At 36.6% G+C, this 26,481-nt stretch overlaps 1 pseudogene; it reads right to left on the minus strand.

Annotated features, from left to right (window-relative positions):
* Positions 1–1,064: 1,064 nt before the first annotated feature.
* LOC110594542 lies at positions 1,065–1,827 on the minus strand (annotated as a pseudogene).
* Positions 1,828–26,481: the final 24,654 nt, after the last annotated feature.

Genomic DNA, 26,481 nt, shown 5'->3' on the forward strand with positions numbered 1-26,481 from the left:
AAAAACTTTTTTCTTATTGTTGGGATTGCCCTCCCAAAACTTTAACATTTGCTCCAGTGGACTTCCTGGAGGGAATTCTAAGGGAGTACTCCTGATTGCACTTCCGTTTTTCCCTAGGTCTAGAATTTTTGTTTTCCACTCAGTCTGGTTAGTGATCCCAGTGTTTGTGTTTTTCCCTTTGTACTTAACCCCATCCCTTACTGGAGGTTTCTTGCACAAATTGGGGCACACTTCATCTGTCTCTGACCATTTCCTTGATGGGAGAATGGAACTGCGTATTGCATATTGAGACTCTACATTCACTTTGTATCTAGAATTCGTTTCAGTCACACATACTCAACCTCCAAGAATTCCCAAACCCCCAAGGTAGTACTTATAGTTCGATTTTCCTACCTTGACTCATGCACAAGATTACCAGGTCACTGTAGTGCCTGCACACCAATTTCCTAGCTTCATTTCTGCTGTCTTCCAAAAAAACGGTTTTGGGGCTGTCTCTGTATTCTGCAGGGAGCAGAACACACAGATGAATTGGACCACTCAAATTCAAGGTAGGACGCGTCTCCCCAATCCATTGCAGACCTATGCCATGCAGTCAAAGAGATCCTGGACCAGCCTCCAAATTTTGGGAATTAGGGACCTCCCCCCCTATGATTTGTCTGGAGTCAGATAGAAGACTCAGGAGCCAGGAATTCAGCAGAAGTGATACTTAACAGTCTTGCAAGAATGGGTGTCTGAAGAGCAGGCACATCCAGCAATAGTTACAGCAAGTATTTATTTACCTAAACCACAAGTTCCTCCCCAATTCCTCATTGGCTGAGTACTTGGGCTTATAATCTCTCCAGACATTGTCTAAATTTCCAGACATAAACTTTTATCTTGTTTTTCTAAGTTAAATTGTAAAGGTATGGATTGTTTAACATCCTGTGGGTTCGAGCAATAGACTATTTTCTCATACATAAGATTTTGTGGTTACAATAGTTACCTAGCAAGGAGATTAGCTTTTTTTTCACCTTGTGTTATCTTTAATTAGATAAAGTTCTTTTTAACATGTCGCAGAGACTATTTCACCCACTGCTCTGTTTGACTACCAGTCTTGTGTCTCTCTCTTCAGCAATAGCAGGGCAGATACCTTTTCCTTGGGGAAGAGAAATCCACAGTTTGTTACTTTTGCCAATAACAAAAATGTTGGAGAGCCAAGTGGCAAAGCTGTTGACGTTGGCATCTTTTATATGAACCACATCAAAAGACCCAGGATGTCTTTCTCCCACTGATTCTTCCCAGGTTAGCGCCTCCAGTCACTATACACCAGTTACCAATGTCAAATTTTGCCAGTCTCCAAATAAATCTGAGTAGTGTTATTCACCTTGATGAGGGGGTCAGGGTAGTGGATGGTGCAAACATCATAAGGCACCAGATGAAGAATTCCTTTTGTGCCCACAAAGATCTTTCTCACTTTGCACAACTTGTACATAGCCTCCTCAGGTGTGATAAGATGAACAGCAAACCTATCCTTGGTGTCACAGATCAGGTAGAAATTCTCTCTAGTCTTGTCAATGCTGATGACATCCTTAAACCAAGCAGGGTAGAGTATATCAGTCCAGACCTTGCCATCTATCTTAATGAGCCACTGTATGCAGATCTTTTTTACTTCATCTCCAGTCAGAGCATATTTAAGTCTATTTCTTGGAAAATAATGAAAGGGAGACACTCTCTCAGCTTGTGGGGACCAGTGAATGGATAAGGAGCAAACACACCGGTCAATTTATCCAGCATCCAATGTTTTAGAGCTGCTATCTGCTTCAGATGTTTATTGGGTCCACAAGCCATGACGGTGTTGGGCACAGAAAGAAGACTGCCTTCTTCCCACCTGTTTTCTTTTTATTTTAGCTCTTACTAATTTTCTCTTTGAAAATAGATCATAATAGCCGGACTTGGTGGATCAGCCTGTAATCCCGCGTCTTTGGGAGGCTGAGGCGAGTGGATTGCCTGAGCCCGCAGATTCGAGACCCGCCTGGGCAGCAAGACCTCATCTCTACAATAAAGCAAAAAAATCAGTCAGGCGTGGTAGCATGTGCCTGTAATTCCGGCTACTTGGAAGGCTGAGACGGAAGGATTGCCAGAGCCCAGCAGATCGAGGCTGCGGTGGCCGGGAGTATCCACTGCACTCCCGTCTGGGTGACAGAGTGAGACTCCAACTCAAAAAAAAAAAAAAAAAGAAAGAAAGAAAGAAAATAGATCATATTATTTCTTACAATAAATTAGCTCCTAATATCTTCAACAAAATATTAACACATTGATTAAGTAATACAAAAACATGACGGTACATCCAGACTAAGTGGGATTGTACCTAAAAAATCAAGGCTATATCAAACTTTTGAAAATCAGTCAACAAAATTTATCAAATAAACAGACTAAAGAAAAACAGAATTGTTCCGATAGATATAAAAAACTATGACAAAATCCAATGTTTATGCACGTTAAAAGCTCTTACCAACACATTCTAAGAAGATGATGGAGTAGGAAGCTCCAAGAACACGTATTCCCACATAGACAGTGATAACACAGGCAGAATCTGTTTGATACAATGATTTTGGAAATCTTGAATCTATCGAAAGCATTCAAATTTCAGGGATAATTACTAGAGATGACGCTTGGTCAATTTCAATTTCATCTTTACAACCAATCCCTCACTGCTCACATCCTGTGGCAGGCAGTTGTATACATGTTTCTGGAACAGCTTGCACACAGTATGCAAGATCCAGGATAGATAACAAGTACTCTGTCTTTTAAATAGTGGTAATCGGTGCTCTGACTACTGATTGCCTCTTTTAATCAAGAGTTGTAGGCCAAGAGAGGGTGACTACTGTTGTTGCACATCTCCCCATTGTTGCCGTCTTCTCCCTTTTTTGCTGAAGTGACTTTCAAGGGATGTAAAGAGCTACTATACTTTATTTTCCTCTTTTTCTTTTTTAGGGAGCCAGACATTAAAGGCTGAGGCACTCAAAAGCAGCTGAATATCTGTGAAAAATTAGAAGGCGACCATGAATCTCCAGAGACAGTTACATGGTCAGAAGAGAACTGAAAAGACTTCAGGCTTACACTTCAGATTGTTCCTAGGAATAATAAAGGTCTACAGAAATAATAATAATAATAAAGAACAGCAAACCTTGGGACAGGAGGTGAATCTAATTTTCAGAGTTACCACATTATTTGATTCAAATTTCCACTTTTCAACACCAACAATAAATTGCCAGACAAACAAAAATCCAGGGATGTATGGCTTATTTAAAGAGAAAAAAATCATCAGAAACTGTACTTGTAAAGCACTTGGAGGTAAATCTAATAAACAAAGACTTTGAAAAACTATTTTAAAGTTACTCAAAGAACTAAAAGAAGATGCAAAACAAGTTGAGAAAATGATGAAAATTATAAAAGCTAGTATTATTGTAATATTAGTTTACAACTATATTTTTTGTTTTCTATAAATGTAAAAGACGAATTTTTAAAATTACCAATCTAAAAGTTAGTATTATTCAAACTATGGTTGATAACTCCACATTTTATTTTCTAGATAATTTAACATAATTAGAGTATACTATAGAAAGTACATTTATAAAATATGTAATTTTGTGTTATCAACAACCTAAGGAGTGGAGATGAAGATGTAAAAAGAATACTGTTTGCATATGTTATTGAAGTTAAGCTGGTTACAGATTCAACTTCGATTGCTATAATTTCAAAATGTTAAATCCAATTTTCATAGTATTAACAGACACAACTATAGAATATAGAGCAGGGAAAAAGAGAAAGAAATTTAAGCTATCGAGTACAAAAAAACTAAACACAAAGGAAGAGAATAATGCAGTAATGGGGAGAAAATTCATAAGATATGCAAAAAGCAAATAACAAAATATAAACAGAAGCCCCTTTGTCAGCTATTATTACACATATAGGTGGATTAAACTCTCAGTCAAAAGACAAAGATTGGGAGAATGAGTTATAAAAATAGTCCAACCATAAGCTGTCTACAAAATACTCAATTTCCATACAAAGACATAATAAATAAATTGAAAAGAGGGGAAAATACCCCATTCAAAAGGTAACCAAAAAGGAACAGGGGTGACCATATTAATATCAGATAAAATAAAAATTAAATAAGTTTACAAAAGACAAAGAAGGCATAATATGTTAATAAAATACTGAATACAGCAAGAAGATAAAACACCTATCAATGTTTATGCATTTAATGACAGACCATCAAAATACATGAATCAACAAGCAGGCGGAGACCCAAACAAAAAGCACAATCTCATTCACAATAACCACAAAAAAATAAAATAAAATATCTTATCATCTTCCTAATCAGAGATGGGTAAGATCTTTACATTGAGAAATACAAAACACTCCTCAAAGAAATTCAAGAAGACACAAACAAATGAAAAAATATTCCATGAGCATGGCTGGGAAGAATAAACATTTTTTTTGTTTATTTGTTTTTTTGTTTTTTGAGTTGGAGTCTCACTCAGTCACCCAGGAGTGCAGTGGCCGCTCCTGGCCACCGCAGCCTCAACCTGCTGGGCTCCAGTGATCCTTCCACCTCAGCCTTCCAAGTAGCTGGAATTACAGGTGCACACTATTACATCCAGCTAATTTTTTTGATTTATTATAGAGATGAGGTCTCGCCAAGTTGCCCAGGTGGGTCTTGAACCCATGGGCTCAGGCAATTCACTCACCTTGGCCTCCCAAAGCGTGGGATTACAGGCTGAGCCACTGAGTCCGGCCTAAACATTGTTAAGATGTCTATCCTACCGAAGGAAATCTATAGATTCAATGCAATACTCATTAAATTACGAACACCATTCTACTCAGATCTGGAAATGACAATACAGAAATTCATATGGAAATGGAAATGACCATGAATAGCCAAAATAACCCTTAGCAAAAGAAACAAAGCAGGAGGTATGACACTTCCAGACTTCAAACTTTACTATAAGGCTACAATAATCAAAACTGCCAGGTATTCATAAAAAACAAGCATAAGGACCAATGGAACAGGATAGTGATTCTAGGAGCAAAGCCTCAATTTCTTAACCAAAATCTTTGACAAAGCCTCCAACAACAACCACTGGGGAGAGGAAAATCTATTCAGTAAATGATGCTGGGAAAACTGTCTGATCACATGCAAAAGATTGAAACAGGACCGCTACCTATCACCATACACAAAAATTAACTTTAAAAGGATCAAAGACCTGAACGTAAAACCTCAAACTTGAAGAACCTTAGAAAATACAGGAGACATCCTTATGGAAACTGGAAACCAATTCCTGATCAAAACCCCAAGTGCCTATTCCATAAGAGATAAGATAGAAAAGTGGAAGCTCATCAAACTGACAAGCTTCTTCAAAGCAAAAGAAACCATCAGGAGAGCAGTAAGACAGTCTAAAGAATGTGGAAAACTATTCAGCAACTGTATATCTGACAAAGACCAAACATCTAGGATCTAAAAGGAACTCAAATGTGCTGAAAGGAAAAAAAGAATAGACACTTCTCAAAGGAAGATATACTGGCAGCCAACAGACACATGAAAAAGTGCTCAGCCTCACTCATCACCAGAGAAATGCAAATCAAAATTACATTGAGATACAACCCAACCCTAGTAAGTATGGCCAGCATTAAGAAAACATATAACAGATACTGGCGAGAATGCAAAGAAAAAGGCACACTTCTACACTGCTGGTGGGAATGCAAACTAGTGCAACCTCTTTGGAAGACAGTATGGTGATTTCTGAAAGTATTAGAAATTCATCTTCCATTTGACTTAGCAATCCCCTATTGGGAATATACCTGAAGGAACTCAAAAAAAAAAAAAAAAATACCTGCACATGCATATTTATTGCAGCACTATTCACAATAGCAAAAACTTGGAACCAATTGTGCTGCCCATCAAAGTTGGTCTAGATAAAAAAATGTGATACACAATGGAATGTTATGCAGCAATAAAGAAAGACAAACATATGGACTTTGTAGCGACTTGATGGATTTAGAGTCTAATATACTCAGTGATCTATCATAGAAACAAAGAACAAAGTACCTGATGTTCCCACTTATAAGCAGACCTTGAACAATGATTATAATACTATAAGAAACAGATTGGCAATAGTGAGAAACTGCCAGAGGAGGGGGCACACCTCATCAATAAGGGTACTTGCATAATAAATATATGAATACTCAACCCTTCATTGTACCCCACATCTTTAAAAAAATTTTTTTAAGTTAAATAAATAAACATTTCAAAAGAAAATAAATAAACTGTGAAATTTTTCTGGATACTATAAAGCTAAAGAAAAATATATATCTTTTTTGTAGAATAAGTTGAGTTCCTCTGGGTACATTCCCAATAGGGAGATTACTGGGTCATATGGAAGGTTAATTAATTTCTAGTTCTTTCAGAAATCACCACGCTATTTTCCAAAGAGTTTGCAATAGTTTGCATTCCCACCAGCAGTGTAGAAGCATTCTTTCTTTGCTGTATCCTTGCTATCATCTGTTGTTGTCGTCTGTTTTGTTAATAATGGCCATTCTTACTGGGGTTACATGGTATCTCAATGTGGTTTTGGTTTGCATTTCTCTGATGATGAGTGAGGCTGTGCACTTTTTCATGTGTCTGTTGGATGCACACATACGTTTGTTGCAGCTATATTCACAATCGCAAAAACATGGAACCAGCCATGCTGTCCATCAAAGTTGGACTGGGTTTTTAAAATGTGGTACATATACACAATGGAATATTATGCAGCCATAAAGAAGGACAAACATATGGACTTTGCAGCAACTTGGATGGATTTAGAGTCGATCATACTCAGTGATCTATCACAGAAACAAAGAACAGAGTACCACATGTTCTCACTCATAAGTGGACCTTGAACAAATATAATAATTTGAGAAAGGTACTAGCAGTAGTGTAAAACTGCCAGGGGAGGGGGATGGCATGGGCAGTTGAGGGAAACTGCCAGGGGATGGAGGGGTTCACCTCATCAACAAGGGTACCTGTGTAATGAACATTTGTATACCTAACCCTGAATTGTACCCAACATCTTAAAAAATAGATAACAAGGTTCACAAAGAATGTACTTTTGCTGATAAATGTGTCCTTCACAGGTGTGTATATAGCAATTTTGAAGCTACTTCAAATTAAACTTGGGTTAAAAGAATAATTAAATATAATATAGACAATGAGAGCTAGATTACTCACTGACAGAGAAAATTGACAAACAGGCAAGGAAGGAATATTAAAATAAATGTTGTACTGCTGGATAGAATTTAGATATTAACATGGGCTCGTGTTTATTGTATCATATATACAAATAGAAAAAATAAATATAGTATGTATGCATGAATAAGTTTACATACATATATTTTCTAACTCTTCTCTGAATGTTCTGAAATGGTGACACCCAATTTGCAGTGTGCACACCTATTACTTATATGTTGGTTTCTAAATACCATTCTCCTGATGGGCTTGGTGGCTCAGTCTGTAATCCCACACTTTGGGAGGCTGAGTTGAGTGGATTGCCTGAGCCTGTGGGTTCAAGACCAGCCTGAGCAACTTGGCTAGACCTCATCTCTACAATAAATCAAAAAATTAGCCAGGCGTGGTAGCACACACCTGTAGTTCCAGCTACTTGGAAGGCTGAGCGGAAGGATCACTGGAGCCCACCAGGTCGGAGTTGTGGTAGCCGGGAGCATGCCAGTGCTCTCCAGTCTGGGTGACAGAGTGAGACTTCAACTTAAAAAAATAAAATAAATAAATAAATACCATTCTCCAATAATAGGTAACCAAGATTCCTTCTGGAAAAAGACTAATTTTAGAGTTGAAATGGGTAAAATACTAAATAGCCTGGAGTATCTTATCAAGCCAGAAAGTAAGAAAGGGCCAAAGGGGCCAGGGTCATGTCAAATGAACCTAAATAACAGCTTGATAGAGCACCCAATCACAAAGTTGGAACAACTTGACCAAAACAAATAAATAAGGAATAATACTATGTTTGATTATAACTCAGAAAATAATATAAATATTCAAAAATCCAAACTGATAAAAATGGATGCTTGTTTAAGTAATTAAATTAATGTAAAAGAAAGAACAACCATTTTTACAGAATTCTAGCTAATAAATGTAGAAGGAATGTAGATATCCACTATCACTTCTGCGCTCCAAGTGACCTGTGGTAATCTTCCTAAAAATTCCTTACTTCAATCTAACTATGAGAAAACATCAGACCCACCTAATTTAAGGAACAATGTACAAACACCTGACTAGCACTGTACAAAATAATCAAGATCATAGAAGGCAATGAAGAACAAAAGCTTTCACAGATTGAAAGGGTTGAAGAACACATGACAAATACAGTGGATTTTCTGGGAAGATGGTGGTAGTAACCAGTCACTGCACAATTCCCTGTGTGTGTGTGAGTGATTGTATGGACAAGTTTCTGTGTGTTTCTGTGTGTAAATGGGAGTGTGAGAGGCTGACTGAGTGAGGACTGAGAGCAAATGGCCAGGGCCCTCCTAGTGAAGCTGCTGGCACCGGAGTTGGTGCTGTAGTTGCTCTGCTTGGCCTCTAGCACTTCCTGGAGTGCAAAGCTAAGCACCATTTTCTAAAAACAGCAGAGATTTTCCTGGGAGGAAAGGTTGGAGTGATTGCCTAATCCAACACCAAGTGCTGGGCTGAATGAGGGAGTGCAGAGAAGGAGCCTGAAACAGTGACCTGACTAAAGAGCAGAAAGAAACCACCCCAAGACTGGACTGGACTGGGCTCCAGAGTCTTTCTCCAAGTCCAGAGATCCAGAGACTGTGGTAAGTGCTGGAGAGAGCTATCAATCCCATTGGTGACAGGAACAGCAGTCAGCAGAGTAACTGACCAAACTCTTTAATGCCTGGTTAAAGAAGTGCTCCAGGGCAGCCACTATGGAACAACAGAAATGCATCTTGAGAGCAGGCGCTCTGTCTGTTTTGTTTTGCAACTGCTCTTTGTGACCTCATAGAGCAGTGCCCCCAGTGCACAAGCCCTGGTGGGTAACAACAGCTGTGGAACCCTAGACAATCCACCCTCCGCCCTGAGCCAGCTGCTGGGCAGTAGATGCAGACAGCAGAACTGCCCAAAAAAGAAGCTTATGAGTGCCTAACTGAGTTCCCTGCTTCCCCTAGTAACAAGTGAAAGAGATCAAGAGGGCAAGGAGACAGAAGACTTCATTCCCCTGCCATTAACTGGATGCCCTGGGAGATGTGATAAAGCTGAGAGAAGAAGGAAAGGGCGAGAGCCCAAGATACACTGTGTCAAGTTATTTCAACCCATTTTCCTTACATGGACGTTCAAGGGCTACCAATTGCAGGCAACAGGGGGTGAACATTCTAACATCTTAAGTTCCAACAACTAATTGGAACCCTGCAGTTACAGCTCTGCATTCACAGAGCCCGTCACAAAAAGGAGAGTCCCCCCCATCAGAAAGACACACTAAAGGGAGAACTTTTTATCAATTTTTTTGTTTATCTGTTTTTGTTTTTTTGTTTTTTTTTATTTTGTTTTGGGAGGTATTGGTTTGCTTGTTTGATTATCTTGTTTGGTTGGTTTGTTTGTTAGCTTTTTTTTCTCTTTTCTTTCCTTCTTTGATTTCTCTTTCTTTTTTCTTTCTCTTTTTTGTGTTTTTATTTTATTTTTTATTTTTATTTTAAAGATGTGGGGTACAATTCAGGGTGCTTTTGATGTTTTTTTTCTTATTCTATTTTTTTCCCTCTTTTTGTGTTTTTTCCTCCTTTCTCTTTTTTGTCTCTTTTCCCTCTTATCCTCTGTCATGATTGCAGGAGCTAAGCAAGTATACCCACTGTAAGGTCATATTGAGCAGAGGTAAAGAGTGAGTACCATCTGGCCTGTTCACCAGAAAGCAAACACTATGACTTGCCAATAGGTTCGGAATACTTGCAATCCCCCCTACCACCACCTAGTAAGTGCTCAAAACTATAAAGAGATAACACATTGCCCCACCCCCAACCCTACTAAATAGTTGAACAAACCCAGAGCTGTGGCTCAAGGAAGGACAAAAAGTAGAGTAAATATCAGAAGTGATTGTTTCTCCATTTTTCCACTGAAGAATAGAATTAAAGAGAAAGATAAGAAAACTGCTATGAATGAAAAGAACCCAATGAAAAACTGCCAGTAACCATCAGAGTCTCAACAAAAAGTCTGTGCTAAAAAGAACAGATACTGGGGAACAAAAACTGGCTATCTTCGCAAATGACAGTACCCAGAAGGTACTTACAGGGATCAGAGAATTGTTGCACAGAATGAATAAAAATCAAGAAATACAAAGGTTAAGACTAAACAAAATTGCAATGGAGCTAGACAGGCTCAAGAAAGCATTCTTAGAAATAACAGAAACAAAGAACTATATGCAAGGAATAAATAACAAACTGACAAGCATGGGAAGCAGAATTGACCAAGCAGAAGAAAGGAACTCAGAGCAAGAAGACCAAAATATGAAATTAACACAATCTATTAAAAATATAGAACAAAACTCAAAAAGAGGAAACTCTCCAAGAGATGTGCATTTTTTTTTTTTTTTTTGCTTGTTTATCAGAAACTAAACCTATGTCTGATTGGAATACCTGAAATAGAAAGAGAAATGGAAAACACCTTGGAACAAACATTCCATGAGGTCATTCAAGAAAACTTCCCTCATTTGACCAGAGATGACTACACAAGCACATGAGATCCAGAGAACCCCTGTAAGATATTTTATGAGAAAACCACCCCTAGAAACAGTAGCTAATCTACAAAAAGTAGGTATAAAAGAAAAAAAAAATTCTAAAGTCAGGAAGGGAAAAAGATCAAACTACCCACTAGAGGAGACCAATCAGAATTGCTATAGACTTATCTGTAGAAACACTACAGGCCATAAGGAATTGGACCCCAATGTTTAGTGTACTCAAAGATAAACAATTTCAACCGAGAATTTCCTACCCAGTCAAACTAAGCTTCATCAGTGATGGAGAATTAAAATCCTTCCCAGACATCCAAACTCTAAGAGAATATGCTGCTTTGAGACCAGCCCTACAGAAGATGCTTAAAAAGGTACTATTCACAGAAGAAAATACAATCAAAAGAAAAGCCATATACTTCACAAGATCACCAACACAGAAGCAGCAGCACACATAGTACACTCGCAAAAATGAAAACACACACATATATGAACACAAAAGCTAAACACAAACAAAACAGCTTTGTAAGAGCATTATGTCAGGCACAAACTCTCACATTTCAATAATCATGCTGAATGTTAATGGACTAAGTGCACCATTGAAAAGACAGAGAACAGCAAACTGGATAAAAACACATGATCCAGTAATTTGTTGCCTCCAGGAAACTCATCTCACTGCAAAGAATACCCTCAGTTTCAAAATTAAAGAATGGAAAACATATTTTCAGGCAAACAGATCACTAAAGTAGGCAAGAGTCATGACCTTAGTATCAGACAAAGCAACCTTTAAACTATCAAAAATTTAAAAAGATACAAAAGGACACTATATAATCATAAAAGGACCAATCAATCAAAAAGAAATATCCATCCTAAACATATATTCACCCAAAACAGGAGCACAAGCTTTTATTAAGCAGCTGCTAGGTAAACTAAAAGGAGATATTGACTCTAACACTATCATAGCTAGGAACTTAAATACCCCACTAACAACCCTAGACAGATCATTAAGGCAAAAAATAATCAACAAATAGATATGGAACCTAAATTTGACGCTTGACCAAATGGACATAGTAGATATCTACAGAAAATTCCACCCAACAGTCACAGAATACATATTCTACTCATCACCCCATGGAATGTACTCCAAGATTGACCAGATCCTCAGCCATAAATCAAGCATAAGCAAATTTTATGAGATTGATATATTGCCATGTACCTTCTAAGACCACAGTGAAATAAAAATAAATACCATCAACAACAAAATTCCCTCAAAACCCACAAAAATATTGACACTATACAACATGATGCTGAACAACTCCAAAGTCAACACAAAAATCAAAACAGAAATTACAAGATGTCTGAAAACAAATGAAAATGAAGAAATAGCTTGCCAAAGCCTCTGTGATGCCATGAAATCAGTACTAAGAGAGACACTTATAGCTGTACACAGACACATCAAGAAAATAGACAGAGAGTATGTTGACAAATCTAACAAATCACCCAAGGGAGATAAAAAAACAAGACCACCAAAAACCTAACTTTTGCAGAAGAATCCAGATCATCAGAGTAAAAGCTCAAACACTGGAAATAGAAGACAAAAATATCATTTAAAAAACTGTTGAAACCAAAAACTGAGTCTTTGAAATGATAAACAAGATTGATAGACCCCCCTAGCCAGGATGACCAAGAAAAAGAGAGAAAAAGCCCAGAAAAATATAATCATAAATGCAAAATATCAAATGAAAACTGACCCCGAAGAGATACAAAAGATTAACAGAGATTATTATGTATACCTGTATGGAAACAAAGTTGATAACCTAAATGAAATGGAGGGCTTTCTAACATCACACAAGCTCTCAAGGTTGAAACATGAAGAAATTGAGATTCAAAATAGACTAATAACAACCCAGGAAATTGACTCTGTCATAAGAAAACTGTATACAAAAAAGCCCTGGATCACATGAATTTCCAGTGGAATTTTACAAAACATACAAAGAGAAGCTGATACCAATCCTATTCACAGTGTTCCAAGCATTCAAGGAAGACAGAACTCTCCCCAAATCATTTTACAAAACTATCTTAACACTGACCCCCAAACTGGGTAAAGATCCAACAAAGAAAGAGAACTACAGGTCAATATCCTTGATGAACATAGAAAATTCTCAACAAGATTATTGCAAATCAGATTCAACAACACATCTCAAAAATCATCCATCATGACTAAGTAGGCTTCATCCCTGGGAAGAAAGACTGGTTCAATATCTGTAAGACCATAAATGTAATTAAATACATCAACAGATGTATAAACAAGAACCACATTACATCATTAGATGTGGAAAAAATTGTTGATAACATCTAGTATCTCTTCTTGATAAAAATCCTCTAACACCTAGGCATAGAGGGAACAAACCTCAAAATAGTAAGAGTCATCTATGATAAACCCACAGCCAACATATTTCTAAACAGACAAAAACTGAAAGCATTTCTCCTGAAAACTGGAATGAGACAAGGTTGCCCACTCTTATCCCTCCTGTTCAACATAGTGTCTGAAATCCTAGCTAGAGCAATCAGGCAAGAGCAGGAAATCAGGGGTATCCAAATAGGAAAAGAAGAAATAAAGTTATCCCTCTTTGCTGGTGATATAATCCTGTACCTTGAAAATGCAAGATAATCCATCAAAAACCTCCTTGCACTGATAAAAGACTTTGGTTAAATCTCAGGGTATATTAAAAAAAATTACACAAACAGTCACAATCTTATACAACAACAACAAACAAAAGTAGAATCAAATTAAAAAAAACACAATCCCATTCAAAATAGCCACAATAAAATGAATCACCTCAGTATCTTACTAACAAGTGAAGTGAAAGATCTTTACAATAAAAACTACAAAACTTTGTTCAGAGAAGACAAAGATGACACAAACAAATGGAAAAATATTCTATGCTCATGGATTGGAAGAATCAGCATTGTTAAGATGTCCATCCTACCAAAGGCAATTTACAAATTCAATACTATACCCATTAAGTTGCCAACATCATTCCTCTCAGACCTTGAAACAGCAATACAGAAATTGATTTGGAAACATAAATGACCACAAATAGTCAAAGCAAAAATAAACAGACTGGGTGGTATTACACTTCTAGACTTTAAACTTTATTATACGACTACAATAACCAAAACAACCTGATATTAGTTCAAGAACAGGCATACAGACCAATGGAATAGGAGAGAGATTATGGAAGCAAAACCTCAGTTTCTCAACCAATTTATTTTCAACAAAGTCTTTAACCACAACTACTGGGGAAAGGAGAAACTAACTGCATATATGACAAAAGTCTAACAACTAGGATCTACAAGAAATTCAGACATGCCAAAAGGGGGGGAAACCAGCCCCATTAAAAAGTGGGCAAAAGACATGAATAGACATGTCTCAAAAGAAGATATATAAGCAACGAACAGACAAGGAAAAAATGTTCAGCCTCATGAATCATCAGAGAAATGCAAATTAAAACCACTTTGAGATACCACTTAAATCCAGTAAGAATGGCCATCATTAATAAAACAAAAAAACAGCCGGGCTCAGTGGCTCAGCCTGTAATCCCACGCCTTTGAGAGGCTGAGGTGAGTGGATTGCCTGAGCCCGCGGGTTTGGGACCCCCCCTGGGCAGGGAGACCTCATCTCCACAACAAATCAAAAACTCAGCCGGGCGTGGTAGCGCATGCCTGTAATTCCGGCTACTCGGAAGGCTGAAGCGGAAGGATCGCCGGAGCCCAGCAGGTCGAGGCTGCGGTGGCCGGGAGCGGCCACTGCACTCCAGTCTGGGCGACAGAGTGAGACTCCAACTCAACAACAACAACAACAACAACAACAACAAAAACCGGATGCTGGTGAGGAAGTGCAGAAAAGGGAATGCTTCTACGCTGCTGGTGGGAATGCAAACTAGTTCAAACTCTATCGAAAATCGTGTTGTGATTCCTAAAAGAACTAGAAATTGACCTGCCATACTATTCAGCAATCCCCCTTTTCGGAATATACCTGGAGGGACTTAAATCACTCGACAGAAAAGGTACCCACACACATGTTTATTGCAGCCCTACTTACAATGGCAAAAACATGGAACCAACTGTGCTGCCCATCGAAGCTGGACTGGGTTTTTTAAAATGTGGTGCATATACATGATAGAATATCACACGGCCATAAAGAAAAACAAAATTATGAACTTCACAGCAATTAGGATGAATTTAGTCTATAATACTCAGTGATTTATCACAGAAACTAAGTACTATTGTGCTCACTTATGAGTAGATCCTGAACATTTACCATAATACTATAAGAAAGTGATGTAACCGAAAACTGCCAGGGGAGGTGTGAAGATCATAATATTTATTAGAGTATCTTACCTCAAACCAGGCAAAGTAGAGACCAAAGGTAGGCCCAAACTTTACCTTTCCAGTGATTACATGATTGTACCCCACATCTTTACAATTAAATAAATAAATAAAAATATATATATTGCTGGGCTCGGTGGCTCAGCCTGTAATCCTGCGCCTTTGGGAGGCTGAGGTGAGTGGATTGCCTGAGCCCAAGGGTTCGAGACCTGCCTGGGCAGCGAGACCTCATCTCTACAATAAATCAAAAAAATTAGCTGGGTGTGGTAGCGCGTGCCTGTAATTCCAGCTACTGGGAAGGCTGAGGCGGAAGGATCGCCGGAGCCCAGCAGGTGAGGCTGCGGTGGCCGGGAGCGGCCACTGCACTCCAGTCTGGGCGACTGAGTGAGACTCCAACCAAAAAAAAATATGTGTGTGTGTGTGTGTGTGTGTGTATTTTATATATATATAAAATACTCACAATGAAAGACCCTGAATCTAATTTTAGAGCTAAAAAGGATATTAGTGCTTTAAAAAAAAAAAAAAAAAACCTGGGGAAATTTGTTTAGACTTAAAGATTAATTAATATTAGTTTTGTGCCTGAGTGAATTTCCTAATTATAGTAAATGTTAGCATGAAGGCAAGTTGGGTGAAGAATATACAAGAACTCGTTACCATCCTTGCAACTTTTCTATAAATGTAATATCATTCCAAATTTTTTTAAAAAACTGATATCGAAATTACTATATTCCAGAGATGTGTTATTAGTCACCCATTTACTTATTATCATTTTATCACTTATGAGCGTTTTTAGATGTTTATTATATGTAAAGTAATTTATTGAGTTCCCAGCAGGAGATTATGCAAAGAGAAAATAACTGTAGCATGAGAGAATTAGCATAGAAACACATCCATAGAACAGAGAGAGCTGTTTAAGATTTCTGAGGTCACATTATTGTTGATCAATTACATGATTGTTTGGGAGGAGAAGGTACAGCAGAAGAATTTGTTACAGATTATTTTCACACTTGTAGCACCTATTTGTGATAGTACATTCAGGTAATTATACATTAAATCAATTATAAGTTGTTTTCAAAATACTATTTTTTAATCTTACTTTTATATACACTTTTTTTCTCCAACCAACATTATAATTCATACTTGAATACATACATTGGACATATTGGGAAATGTGAATTTAGGATGTAATTTACCACTCACTTCTTTCTTTGGAGACATAATTCTTTTCATTTCTACTACATAAGGAAATGTTACAAGAAGTGTAGCCATGGTCTCATTAACTTGCTCTCACTGAAACCAGTTTCCCCTGAGACACTGTTTCAGTTTCAGCCAGTAAATTAGTTGTTATTGCTCTCCCACACCCAACACCACTGCCGTGCTTTCAAGTGCCAAAGATTTCCATATTTCTTTAAAATAAATGTCCTTGCAAAAGTATGAAGCAAAAAAAGCTATGCTAGTGTCCTGTTAATTTTGATTTAAAAGGAATATTTGCATACGTTATATATGTAATATATGTGTTTTATTGTATATATTGTTATATTATATATCATGTGTGTTTAAAATGCAATCATAAAATATATAAAATACAAAAATGATACCTATACCCAGTCACACACACACACACTGAAATTCAAGCTCCAGTGAACACTATTAGAAGAGAGTGAATTTGTTTCAAAATCCAAATTCAGTTGATTGAGAGACTTTCTGGGGGGTAGGTGTGCTTTGAAATAGACACATCTGCTTTGAATGAAAATAAATTGAAGATCAACCATATTCTACCAGCAGAAATAATTTGAAGTTGCTCTATAAACAATTTCTTGCTGGATGGCTTATTCTCCTTCAAGGCAATCTGTGGCTTTCTGAGGCAGCTTGCTCACACATCAATTCTTCAACTATAGATTGCTGAACCTGCCTCCCAGTTGTAGCTTTGAAATACATCAAGCTGAAAATGGCTAAGCAAACGCGCATCACCAGACTGCAGGGCTTTAAAGAGGTGTCAGAAACCGTGAATTTCAAATCCACTCTTCTGAAAAACTGATTCTCCAGATACTGTGTTTCTTTGCATTTGTGAAGGGCATCTCTGAACATCTAATTATTTAATATGGTCCATATTTTCACCAGTAAATAGACAAGAGGTGTATCAAACTGAAAAATAATTTGAATAGTATTTTTGTCTCCGTAGCATAAAAAATTAACCTGAGTGAAGAAAAACAAGTGAAAAGAGAACCAATTTCAGATAGTTACCTCTGAAACATTTCTCTCAACCCTGTCTTTATCCCCACCCCCACCCAAACATTTCCTCATGGTTTCCACTGGTGTATTTATAGTACACACCTGGAATGTCTGTTAATCCTTAGGTTGATTCAAATATTTGAAGTCAATAAGCTTCCCTCTTTTTAATTAATAAGATTGTATTCCTGAGGCATTTTTTAAAATAACCATCTTCCTCACCACCTCTGTACTTTCACACTTTTTGTCCTAAAATGTAAGGATCTGAAGACCTGGAAGGCAGTTGAAGGCAAAATGTGGCAATACAATGAGAATAAGATGTATCTGCATATACTTCTAGATATGAACTCAAAGTACTCTCTTTATTGACTATATGATAACCCCAGTACTTAGCCTCTCCTTTCTTCAGTTATTACATCTGGAAATTGAATGTAATCATGTATGGTAAACTTGAAGGTTGTTGCGTTGGTTAAATGATGTAATGCAAACCACATAAAAAAGGTGTTTAATGCAGTTGATCAGATAGCAGAATGTGTACTGAGATGCCTGAGTTGAAAACTCATTAGCCATTTACTAGGTGTTTTTAGACTTATTGTACCTTGGTTTCTAGATCTACAGAATGGGGATAATTACAATAACAGTGTGACCATATCATAGCATTGTTAAAGAGTTAATGTGAGAGTGTGTCCATGTAAAATATATCTTAGGGCAGGACCTGGCACATAGTAGGCATTAAACAGATAGTTATTACATGTACTAATAACTCAATTTTTTATTATTCAAGTTTTTCTCCAAATTTTATTAATAAATTATTTCTATGTATGGTACTATTGAATTTATGACTCTTATTAATAGCTTTAAAAATATTTATTTCAATAACGTTCTCTTTTTAAAATGTTTATTTGGAATTTTATAAATTAAATTTATGCTTTTTAAATAACAGTCAACCTCAAGTCACTGGTGCTTGTCTTATTAAGAATCTTTGAAATTCAATTGTCTCACACCACCAATTTATGAAAGCCTTCGCTCTCTATGAGAAAAATGTTATGTCAATAAATAGTGCCTAAAAGAACCATGCTTTTTGCATTAAAATAGTATTTGTAGGAGAGATGAGTGAAGTTTCTAAAACCTTAGCTGGTCTAAATGCTGTGCTTTAAAAAAACTGTATATTTACCTATCTTGTTACATCGTTGAAATATAGGTTCCTGAAGTGAATTACAGTTGTCTTCTTCTCTTTGTGATCAACAATTTGTGTTCAGTATCATGTCAAACTGTTGTAAAAGTTTGCCAATGAGAAGACCAAGTATAAATTTAAATTAATGGACATGAAGAACTAAAATGTATGAAAATTGTTAAAGCTGAGGAAAATTTTGAACCTTTTTAAAAATATTTATTTTTTTAATTTTAAAGATGAAGTGTACAATTCAGGGTAAGGTAAACAAATAGTAATTATGCAGGTACCTTTGTTGATGAGGTGTGCCCCCGCCTCCCTCCCTTGGCAGTTTCCCACTACTGCCAATCCCTTTCTTATAGTATTAAGTATTAATTGTTCAAGTTCTGTTTATGAGTGAAAACATATGATACTCAGTTCTTTGTTTCTGTGATAGATCACTCAGTGTTATAGCTTTTAAGTCCATCCACGTTGCTATAAAGTTCATAATTTTGTCCTTATTTATGGCTGTGTAATATTTCATCTTATATATGTACCACATTTTTTTAAATCCAGTCCTCTTTTGATGGGCAGCACAATTGGCTCCATGTTTTAGCTATTGTGAATAATGCTGCAATAAACATGCATGTGCAGGTATTTTTTCATAGATTGATTTGAGTTCCTCTGGATATATTCCCAGAAGGGAGATTGAGGGGTCATATGGAAGGTTGATTTTTAGATTTTTTAGGAATCGCCAAACTGTACTAGTTTGCATTCCCACTAACAGTGTAGAAGTGTTTCCTTTTCCCCGCATCCTCTCCAGCATCTGTTTTTTTTGAGTTATTGATGATGGCCTTCCTGACTGGAGTTAGGTGGTATCTCAGTGTCGTTTTAATTTATGTTTCTTTGATGATAAGTGAGACTGAGCATTCTTTCATGTATCTATTGGCAGCTCATGTCTTCTTTTGAGAAGTGTCTATTCATATGTTTTGTCCACTTTTTATAGGGCCATTTTTTGTTTTTTTGTTTTTTCATTTCAATGTGTTTGAATTCCTTGTAGATCCTAGATATTAGTCCTTTGTCAGATATACAGTTGACAAATTGTTTTACCCAAACTTTGAACTGTCTCTCAGCTCTCATGATGGTTTCTTTGGCTTTGCAGAAGCTTTTCAGTTTGATGAGGTCTCATTTGACTATCTTATCTCTTATGGCATGGGCACTTAGGATTTTGATCAGGAATTGGTTGCCAGTTCCAACTTCCATAAGTGTTTCTCCTACATTTTCTCAGATTCTTATAGTTTGAGGATTTATGTTTAGGTCTTTGATCCATTTAGAGTTGTTTTTTATGTTTGGTGATAGGGAATTGTTTTCATCTTCTCCACATGATCAGCCAGTTTTCCAGCACCATTTACTGAATAGATTAACCTCTCCCAGTGGTTGTTGGTGGAGGCTTTGTCAAAGAAGAGTTGGTTGAGAAATTGAGGTTTTTCTTTCAGGATTGGCATCCTCTTCCATTGGTCTATATGCCTGTTCTTGTACCAGTACCAGGGCATTTTGTTTATTGTAGCTTTATAATAAAGTTTAAAGTCTGGAAGTGTGATACCTCTGCTTTGCTATTTTTGCTGAGGATTGTTTTGGCTATTGGTGGTCATATATGTTTCCATATAAATTCCTGTATTGTTGTTTCCAGGTCTGAGAAGAATACTGCTGGGAATTTAATGGGTATTGCATTAAATCTGTATATCGCCTTGGGTAGAATGGGCATCTTAACAGTGTTGATTCTTCCAATCCATGTGCATAGAATATTTTTCCATTTGTTTGTGTCATCTTTAATTTCTTTGAGCAGTGTTTTGTAGTTCTCGTTGTAAAGGTCTTTACTTCTCTGGTTAGGAAGATGCCAAGGTATTTATTTCTTTTGTGTGTGTGTGTGTGTGGTTTTTTTTTTGTGTGTGTGTGTGGCTATTGTTAATGGAATTGTGTTTTTTATTTGGGTTCCTGTTTGTCTATTGTTGGTGCATAGGAATGCAACTATCTACTGCACATTTATTTTATACCCTGAGATTTTGCCAAAATCCATTATCAATGTGAGGAGGTTTTTGACAGATTCTTTTGGAGTTTTGAAGTATAGGATCATGTCACCTGCAAAGAAGGATAACTTAACTTCTCTTTTCCGATTTGGATACCCCTGATTTTCTTCTCTTGTCTGATTGCTATAGATAGGTCTTCTAATACTAAGTTGGACAGGAGGGGTAAGTGTGGGCAATCTTGGTTTTATTTTTGTTTTTGTTTTTTTTTTTTTTTGGTTTTCAGGGGAAATGGTTCCAATTTCTGTCTGGTTAGCAATATGTTGACTTTGGATTTCTCATAGATGACTCTTACTATTTTGTGGTATGTTCCATCTATTCCTAGATGTTTGAGGGTTTTTATCAAGAAGAGATGCTGGATTTTAGCAAAAACTTGTTCCGTGTCTAATGATATAATCATGTGGTTTTTGTATTTACACCTGTTGATGTATTTAATTACATTTATGGTCTTGCAGATGTTGAACCAGCCCTGCATCCTGAGGACGAACCCTAATTGGCCATGGTGGGTGATTGTTTAGATGTGTTGTGGGATCCAATTTGCCAGAATCTTGTTGAGAATTTTTGCATCTATGTCATCAAAGATATTGGCCTGTAGTTTTCTTTCCTTGTTGGATTTTTACCTGGTTTGGCTATCAATGTGATGTTAGCTTCATAAAATGATTTGGGGAGAGTTCCATCTTTCTCACTTGCCTAGCATACTTTCAATAGGAGTGGTATCAGCTTCTGTAGAATTTTTTGTAGAATTCTGCTGGAAATCCATGTGATTTAGGACTCTTTTTTGTAGTTAGTTTTGTTATGACAAAGTCAATTTTCTTGGTTGTTATTGTCCTATTTAGAGTCTCAATTTCTTGTTTCAATCTGGGGAGGTAGTGTAATGTCAGAAAGTCCTCTATTTCATTTTGATTTTCAATTTGTTTCTACAGAAGTGTACATAGTAATCTTTAATAATCTTTTGTATTTCTTCGGGGTCAGTTGTGACTTGATCTTTTGCATTTCTGATTGTGTGTATTTGGGCTTTTTTCTCTTTTTCTCTTGGTCAATCTGGCTAGGTGTTTCTCTCTTTTTCGTGGTTAATCTGGCTAGGTGTTCAATCTTGTTTATCCTTTCAAAGAACTAGATTTTGTTTCACTTATTTTTTGTATTATATTTTTGTCTTCTATGTTTCATATTTGGGCTTTTATTTTGGTGAGCTGGATTCTTCTGCTGAAGTTGGGGTTTTGGTGTTCTTGCTTTTCTAGCTCCTTTGGCTGATTTGTTAGACTGTTAACTTGTGGTCTTTCCATTTTCTTCATGTGTGTTCCAAAGATGAATTCCTCTCTTAGTACTGCTTTCATGGTATCCCAGAGATTTGGTAAGATGTTTCTCCATTTTAACTTGTTTCCAGAAATCTTTTTATTTCTGTACTTTTGAACTTTGCATAGCATAATCCAAATTGATGGTAGTATAATTATTTAATACTTTTAATTGCCAAATATTTTCTGTACCATATTTTTAAAGGATTTAAAAACCATATCATTATTTAATTAAAAATTATAACAAATTACTATAGAATCATAAAGCTTAATTTATAATTAAAAATTACAAAACTCCCCCAAATTCCTTAGCCTAAGCATACATTCAATCAACGCATTTCTTGTTTTCATCGATGACAAAATAATAAATGTTAATTAATGAAAATATCCAGAGTTGAATCAAATTTTATTTATTTTATCTATTCTGGAATTATTTTAAAAGGTAAGTACATTAAAAACTATTTTAGAATCTTTTTTAAAAACAGATGAGTACCTTTGAGTACCAAGAAATTCTGTTGCCAGATATAATGATTCCCCCAAATTAGGGATATTTGAATTATGCTGTTTGTGAAAAATAGGTGATATCTGTTGATTCATTTATCAAGTGATCTTTGATCATCTAAAAACACTTAGTTGTGCATGATAGTATACCTAGGGGAATAAAACTGCATATAAAAGATTATAATACCAGACAGAAGATGGACATGCTGGCATGAGGGTAATTTGAATCACAGTTTGTTATCAAAGGAATAAAGCAGGGGAAAAAGGATAATTTTTTAAATTTGACTGATGTCAACAGAAATTATTCAGTATTTTTAGATTCAAATAAAATTAGCTTGACTCTTCATACCATGTACACTGGTACACTCACTCTCTATTATGATGTTAACTATGTTGAGGGTGTGTTTCCATAGTCACATTGTATTGTCTTCTAATGATAGCTACTTAATTATTTTCCTCTCTCAGATGTCATCTACACCAAGTCAGTGTGCTTATTGTAATGTGTATATAATGTCAAGGAAAGTAGAAGAGATTTACTCACACGTAAGGAGCAGTACACTTGTAACTTTGCAATTCTGTGTTTTGTAGAATTGTGCAAACAAGAAATGCGAATTGCTGGAAGCGCTCTTCTTACTTTGAAAATAACTTGAGTATTAGAAATCTCGATCCTTAACATTCTATTGATGCCTTGCCAGTGGAAATTTCTCTTGAGCAATGGGCTATCCTTGGGCTTTAATTCACCCTCATTTCACTGCCTTTTTTTTTTACATGCTCTTCAACTTTCTCCCCTCGCCTTTGTCATCATTTACCACAGCTCACAAATCCTAGCTATTGCAGAGCAGTTTGGCAAACAAAAATGATTGTTTTCCACCTAGGAATTTTATTACTGACTTTTTTATTATTATTATTTTGAGTCAGAGTCTTACTCCATCACCCAGCTGGAGTGCAGTGGCATGCTCATGGCCATCCTGGCGTCGACCTGCTGGACTCCAGCGATCCTTCCGCTTCAGCCATCCAAGTAGCCAGAACTATAAGTGCATGCTTCCAGGCCCGGCTAATTTTTTGATTTATTTCATAGAAGAGGTCTCACCAAATTGCCCATGCTGTTCTTGAACCCCTGGGTTTAGACAATTCTCTCACCTTGGCTTGACTTTTAAACATATTTTTTCCGTGCAATTTTCAGTCATAATTTGAATGCCTATCACATGCCATCTTCTTGCAGACACTGGATTCTTACAATTGCTGGAATTAAGTACTATCATCTCACTCTTTCACATAGGAAAACTGAAGTCAGATCAGCTAACATATCAAAATGAGAAAATGACATTTTAATATGTCCAAAATTACAGTTGGAAAATGCACAGTTCTACCTGACTCAAAAGTACAAGGCTATTTTATTAAATGATACTTCCCAAATTATAAAATAAATGATTTGCTCAACAGAAAGGTGTCATTTAAACTATGATTAAGCCGGGCTCGGTGGCTCAGCCTGTAATCCCGCGCCTTTGGGAGGCTGAGGTGAGTGGATTGCCTGAGCCCGCGGGTTCGAGACCCGCCTGGGCAGTGAGACCTCATCTCTACAATAAATCAAAATATCAGCTGGGCATGGTGGCGCATGACTGTAATTCCAGCTACTCGGAAGGCTGAAGCGGAAGGATCGCCGGAGCCCAGCAGGTCGAGGCTGCGGTGGCTGGGAGCGGCCACTGCACTCCAGTCTGGGCAACCGAGGGAGACTCCAACTCAAAAAATAAAAAATAAAAAATAAAATAAACTCTGATTAGCTAAAACATCACACATTTTCTCTAGAACTAGCTAGATAAAGAAAAATTACATTTAGATTTGATTTATCTACTGAACCTTAATTGCTTGAGTCTTGCAATTCAAGGTATGATTCTCAGAAGAGTAGCAACTCATGGGTCTTGTTAAAAATGCAAAAATCTCTAGCTCCGCTCTGGAACCATTGAATCAAAAACTGCATTTTAATACAATCCCTAGGTCATCTCTCAGCACTTCTGCATTTGAGAAACACTGATCATGCCACATTATTTCCAAAAGTGGTCAATCAAAAATGTATCATTTTCAAATGAAAGTTGTCTGACATGTGATGCTATAGCCACACAAATGATCTATCACACTATGTATGCTTCTGCTATAGAAAGAAAACACAAGACATTACATCATATTCATGTATATGCACATCCTATTTTTAGGTAAACACGCGTATACTTTAAAGGAGAGATTACTAACATGATGCTGTGGCCATGGTAATAAGATTAGTGGAAGCACACAGTCATTGACAAAATCTAAAAAAGAAAGAGTAGAAGAAAGACTCATCTGCCTCCACTTCCCTCTCCCTTCCCTGCCCACTGAGTCACAGCTGTTCTTGGACTTCAGTTCCTACTGTGGCAGAGATGTACTGTACTAGAATTAGACAAGGTACAGGTGTTGCCCCTCCCTCCCACACCCGTTTGCTCACTTACCTCAGCCCAGCCACAGGCTCCGTTTCTATTTAAGGATGGGTGATTCAACTGACACTCATGAGAAATGTTCAGCTTCATCATGGGGTCCCCAGCTCCCAAAGTTTGAAATCAAACTTTCAACATCTCTGTATCCTGTTTATTTCTTCTCTCTAGCAACAAGAAACAAAAATTAGTTTTAATGCTGTTGAGGCAACAGTGTAATGCAGTGGCTTCCAACATTTACAATTTATGTGAATCTTCCGGAGATTTTGTTATAAAATGTAGAATCTGATTTGGGATCAACATGTGAGATCCTGCATTTCCAACAAACTCCCAGGTTAGGCAGGTTCTCTGTAAACACGCGATAAACTGTTACTTACATTGATAATGAATTGAAAAACTAGCAAAGAATATGTTTGGAAAAAATAATATGAAGGTAAATATCAAAATATATTTTTTTGACCCTGGGATTGCATTTCTAATAAATTTATGGCAAATAAATACACCAAAATATATTCAAAATTTAGATTAAAAATATTTTTCGTATTCTTATTATAATAGCAAAAATAAAGTGAAAATAACCTGAATACTGCCAAAACAAAATGTTAACAAAAGGTAAATAAGTATGGGTCCTGCATATAATCTGAAGTCATTTAAAAGTTGGTTATTGAGAAAAATGTATTGGCATAGAAAATATTCAAAATATAACTTAAAAGGAAAAATAGGCTATGAAACTGTATATTGGAATTCATATCATATTTTATTAATTTATCTGGACATATAGCAATATCTAAATATTTAGAAGCATTAAAGGGATATGCAGTCAAAGTGACACAGAGATCATATATTATGATGCCCTTAGTAACCTTTATCTGCATTGTTTAAAAATTAAAAATTTATTTTACATACATTCGGCCTTACTATCTTTTAATGTGAATCTTTAACAAAACTGTCTTTTGTCCCAGGTTTTACTCTTTATTTACTCTTTATTCAAGTCTGTTTTATTCCTATATGGCCTCTCCTGACCTCTTTCGACTTGACATTTATTGGGACATTTCAGATGCCTTGAGAGACGCCAGACTGAAGTTCTTCAGGGAATCTCTGGGAAGGGCATTTTGGAACCTTCCTTGACACAGAGGCTAAAGCTCTGACTATCTATTAATAGAATGGGAATAATTTTATTTCACTGGATTTGCACCACCAATATGTAAACATTGGAATTAAGGAAAGAGAAATCTAATGTTTGCTGTGAGCAAGGTATTGAGCTAGTGCTAAACCATTTTATATCATGCAAACCCTGCAAAAACCATGTATGGCTGGTATCTCTGGGTTTGGGGATCGCCATTTTTCTGATAAACAGAGTGAAACAACTTTGCTCAGCTCATAATGGCAGGATGTAGCTGAGCAGGTATGTGAGTCCAAGTCTTCAGGTCCTTGACTGGTTCTCTTAACATACCAAATACAGTATACATAGAGTTAAAATATGGGACACCTTGGTAAATATGGACTTCAGATAATCAGCAGGTAATTTTTTTGGTATATGTAGGTCTTGTATAATATTTGGGACATAACTTAGTGCTATAAAGGAATGTTTATATCCTCCAATAGGTATATGCCAAAACT

This window comes from Carlito syrichta, unplaced genomic scaffold (genome assembly GCF_000164805.1).
Source record: "Carlito syrichta isolate Samal-C Ts95f unplaced genomic scaffold, Tarsius_syrichta-2.0.1 Scaffold316040, whole genome shotgun sequence".
Classification (NCBI taxonomy): domain Eukaryota; kingdom Metazoa; phylum Chordata; class Mammalia; order Primates; family Tarsiidae; genus Carlito; species Carlito syrichta.